Genomic DNA, 5,589 nt, shown 5'->3' on the forward strand with positions numbered 1-5,589 from the left:
TTAGTTAAAACATAACATGTGACAAATAGGGTTAAGATACGGTTCTTTTGCAAGAAAAGTGTGTTAATAAGTAGATAGAGTATTTCATGTTACTTTAAAAGCATTTTAAAATTCAGCCTTTCATCCTTGCAAATAGGCAACATTTATTTTCTCTCATGACAACAAAGGAAGGACACATTGTATGCTACACATATAGTGCCAATACCTCTTAAGTTTGTACGAATCCCGAGTTGATAATTAAAGTTGGTAGCCTTGGGAGTTGCAACATTCTTGTTGCCATAACGAGGCTCATCACTTTTTTTTGTCATTGCTGGGGAGTGTCAAAGTATGCATTGTTTTCTTTCCTATTTGATCCATTTCTTTTTACTTTTGCAAAAACAAAAAAATAATTGCATTAGGCATATTTCATTTCAAAAATAGAAAAGTGCATTACATTAGGGTTTTCATTCAATCATAAAAACAAAAAATCTCCAACACCAACCCACCCGCCCATTTGATCATGTGGTGTAGTAAGAGCCACCTCACCATTTACATTTGAAGGTAGAAGAAGAAGATGGAAAAGAATGTAGAAGACATGGATGGAGAAGACAACAATGAGGAATATCCTCTCGGATTCCTCATTCAAGATACTGATATCAATGTGCACATGAAGAACATACCTCTATCTTTTCTTCCAAAATTTCATGTTCTAAGTTCAGAGGATTCAGAAACCTTTCTCTTTGAATTTGGAATTGTTTGTAGATATTATGGTTACTTATTAAAAGCTCAAAAACTGAGATTCTTTTCGGCAACATTGAAGGATAGAGCTCTTAAATCGTTCATGAGTTTAGGGACTAATTCAATAAGATCATGGAGTGAGATGCAAAATATATTTATGGAAAACTATAAAGATCATGATCTTAAGGAAGAAATCTTTAGACTGAATCAAAGAGAATATGAGAGCCTTGAGGATCTGTTGTAGCGGCTACAACCACCCTTCAAATTTTTTTCCTACACCCAATTTCAGAGCCTCCCTTGAGAATTTCACTTGATGACTTCACACGCTCAGGTTAACTCCATGAGCCCGTGTGAGTCTGTGCATCCACCTTGCTTTTTCACTTCATTCAAGTTTTTCCATGTTGGTGTCTAAATCATGCTTGCGACCATCTTCTGCTTATGCACATAGTCTTCACTTCGTGTGTACTTTTTATGTCCGCTATGAAAGCATATTTCACACTCACACATGGAGTCACATTCACTGTTGCACAAGTGTCATCACGGTCGATCAACGATCATTCACAAGTGTCATGCTTGTCGCTTGCACAGTCAGTCAATCATGTTGAACATGTGTGTCTGGATGGTTTAAGTCATCTCATCGTCGAGTCATGTGAGTTTGTGTTTGCATGATCACCTATGCATCATTCGATGATTCACACACTTATTCATTTTGCAAAAGTTCTAATGATCGGACTCCCCTCTGATAGCCGGACCATCACCCCACCATCGACTCGATTGACTGTCACCCAAAACAACGCAGAAGTACCAAGCAAGTCTTTCCAATATGCACTGATTGCAATTGATCCAATCAGCTTTCAAGCTAGCCACTCAGAGAGTTACACTTGACAGTCACCCCCGATCTGACTCCCCTCAAAAATTAAGCAGAGCATGCTAAACTTTCCTGCTCTTCTGACTGGGGAAATTGCGTAAATAGGCTAGACAGACACCAAGTGCTTGTCCCTATCTCCCTCAGAAAATTACCAAGCTTTCCCACTCAGTCCTTTTGACAGTCGATTGGCTACTCATCCAGGAAATTGGTTTTTTTTCATGAGCAGGCCTTTTGTTGTCTAGCAATCTGCTCAGATAAAAAATTACACAGATATGACTAGCAGGATGGCCTCCTAGCCTCAGTGAAGTTTCCCTCGCCAATAGCTCCTAGTAGTAGACTGCTAGTTCCCTCCAAGAATTGTGCAGCTTCTGCTACAAAAGCTCCCAGCAGCTGATTACCTATTCCCCCTAGGAATTGTGCAGTTTATGATGCCAGTGACCCATCAGCCAACTGCCAGTTACCTCTGGGAATTACACATTTTTGGCTTCCAAGAACCCTAGCTAGTTCCTCCAAAAAACTGCATAATGTCTGCCTGCTGATCCTCCATGCAGCCTTGCCTATTCCCCCATAAATTGTGCAAATTTTTCCTTCTAGTCCCTATTGGCAGTTCATTATAGAAAATGCACAGATTCTGTTTGCCTTGCCTTCCTGTATCCCAGACTGTCCCACCCAAAATTTGTGCAGTTTTTCCTTCCAGCCGCGCTAGACCTCGCGAACAGTCATTGTCAATTTGGATTGCCCATCTTCATCACCCAGTGACTCTTGTGCAGTTTTCATCAGCAGTGCCTAGTGCCATCATCCCGCCTCACAGCCTTGCTGCCTCTCTCAGTCACTTGTATCTGAAATGATCATGTGTCATGGTAGACTAGGAGGTTTTTGGATTTGATGTCATCTCATCATGAGTGACTGCAAGCACAGGTACACTAACAAACATGGCATTACAACGATTGGGATGAACGAAGGGAGAACATCTATAAAGACAAGTTCTCCAATGGACGAATGAACAATGCATGCGAAGAGATGTGCTCGTGAATGAATGATCATGAAAAGATATGTTCACGGATGAACGGATGAGAAAACATGCAAGATATGCTCACGGATGGATGAACGGTCAAACATGCACCTTTCTTGAATAGAGGAACCTGTCAAGCCTTCCAACATACAAGCAAGGAGAAATGTGCCAAAGCAGCATCAAGTGAACCAACAACCATCGAAGACTCCATGAACCTTTCCATGCCAAGGTGAAGCTGTGACACACCATGAAAACATCCATCACCCAGCAGCACTGCAACTCGATATGCACTCTAGCAACAGCATGAATGTACTAGTACTATCATCTCGAGTGATGCATGAGTCATGTCACCCACATCTCTACTATGTACTATGTTTTCAATCAATGTAATGTAATGTGGAAGTCCAAGAGACCCACTTGTTGTAAAAAGAGTCATGCAAAGTCGAAAAGTCATGGAAGTCAAATAGTTATGAGGGTAATTGAACAGCCACAAGGGTCAGTTTCACCCTTGGCTATAAATACCCCCTTATTTGTACATGAAAGGACTTTTCACCTCTGATCCTCACACATATTCAAGAGAGTCTGTTATCTTTTCTTTGAGGAGTAAGTAGTGGCTCCAACGCCCTTCACACGGGGTTAGTGATGTATGGTGTAACGATGTGTCTTGGAACTTTCTCTTAATTCAGTAGCTTGCTAACATGCCAGGAAATTTTCACACATGTATTGTATCTGTTGTAAGACTAATATTTAACACTTGTAATGCATGTTTCTTCAACCTGTGTTTAACACTTGAACTAATTCACTTGTTGTAATACACCTATGTTGATGAAAATATGTTGTATATGCTATTAACGATGTCTGGCCTATGTAGACTACTCTCCCAGACATAAGATAAACCTTTCACATGGAACTTGCTATAACAACTGTTGTACTCGAGCAAACTAAACAGTTGAGTGTTATACGTGTTATCTTCCCTTGTGTGTTGTGACTGCCACATTCGTGTGGACTGTTTCACCGAAAGCTATGCATGTCCTGTTGTGTTGTGTGTTCCTAGCAGAGCTGGGACTTCTCCCAACTGACTTGGGACTCACTCTCACCCTCTCATACTATGGTGAAAGAAGCATTGACACAAGTGACACTTACACTCACTATGCACATGGACCTCACTTCTCAGAAGATAAAGAAGACCACTCTCGTGTGTTGACAAGTAAGAGTTGAGGAAAATATTTAAGATAATGAAAACCAGGCAATCGTATTGGATGGGACTCCCACACCAAACAATGTGAGGTCTAGTTTGGACTTCATATCGGGGAGATACCCTAATGTTTGCGGGTCCAGCACCATCAACATTTTGGTGCTAGAAGGAGGGCCAGATGACAAGTTGAGCCCATACATCTGGGTTGAATCTATTACCCAATGAATAGTACACAATTTGTGCTACCAGGGTGTTTCTTTCATTTCTCCCTTAATAAATTATCAATCCCTGATGAGATTCTCGATCACTTTTCTTTGTTAAAATTTGACAGTGAGGACTGAACGTTTGTAACCAAGCACATTTCTGATTTTCTTCATTTCTGTGAATGTCATGAAATTGATAATGATGAGCTTGTTTGCGTACTCTTCTTCCTCACCCTTGAATGTCATGATAATTAGTGGTGTCATACCCTGCCACCTACTTTCACCCATTCCCTTCTCACTTTCCTGAAGGAGCTCCATCAAGCCTTCGATGAGTGTGACCACCAAGATGTCTATGAAATAATCTCAAATTTAAGAATGAAACTTGGTGAATTAGTTGAGCACTTTTGTACCCACTTCCTTCACCTATGTCATGAAATTCCTACGCAGTTTGTGGAACTTGACTTCATGATCCAAGAGCTGAAACACTTGGTTCATGTCTCCCGAAACAATGAATTTCCTAATTTCGCTTCTTCCTCAACTCTTGAAAATCACGAGACACCTCGTGTCTCGGAGAGGGTACCCCCTCGAAGCAACCAAAAAACTAGTAAATTGTGTAGTGCCCCCCCCCCCGCAGTGGTTACAAAGCTAAGAAATTTGTGCAGCATGTTACCAATCCATCTACTCGGCTGTCTCCTGCCCCAATGGAGGAAATTCCAGAATGGTTAGAAAAGCCTATGGTGAAAAATCATCCCTCCCTTCGACAAGAGGAAATCACCGTACCTAACCCAAGTCTTCAGTCTAATCTGCATCTCTGCCATCCTCCATCATCTACAAACCATGACTCCTTGCACCATGACTCGCTTGAGTGATATACTTCACAAGCTAGTTGTGCGCACTCTCTTGATTCTCGAGCTACTGGCTCAAGTTGCAGTCATCTGCAAGGAAGTCTCATCATACAAGTAGAGGAGCAAGATGGTGAACACACAATAAATTCCTCTCAAAACATTGAGCTTTCATTCTTGATCGATCTGCGAATCTTGGAGAAACATCATGCACAATCAATTCTTTCAATACACTTCTAGTCTTGGGCTGTCATCACTCCCACAATTTCATATGTCATGATGAATGCCCAACAACATCATATGATCTATTGTCATCTCATGTACACTCTAACTCAGATATGGAATGCGCAGCGGTCAAAGCAAATATCCATATTGAAGATTCCTCTGCACCTGATTTGCCTATGTGTCGTATCATTCACAGTGCATCAACATGCATCAGAGACATTCTGCATTATCTTGCTTCTTCATCTTCTGAATTATCTCCTCGATCGACATAAGAAAATGAGGTTTACCATGATGAAAATAGTCTCAACAGGCAAGAATCTTTCCACTCGTCATCATCTTGTGTGTTGCATGAAGACAGCTCGTCAAGTCAGCTTGCTAAAAAATTTGATGAAGCCTATGGCAAAGATGGTTGTTATCCTAAGAGAAGTTTTTAAGTCAGTAACAACATCCATCCTCAAGCCATGCATGATCTGGTTCACATCCCAAAAGGCAATTTTTCAATTCTAGAAAGTGTCAGGACGTGCCTG

This window comes from Pinus tabuliformis, chromosome J (genome assembly GCF_031772625.1).
Source record: "Pinus tabuliformis cultivar Carrire ecotype Pingquan chromosome J, CPIR1, whole genome shotgun sequence".
NCBI classification, from domain to species: Eukaryota; Viridiplantae; Streptophyta; class Pinopsida; order Pinales; family Pinaceae; genus Pinus; species Pinus tabuliformis.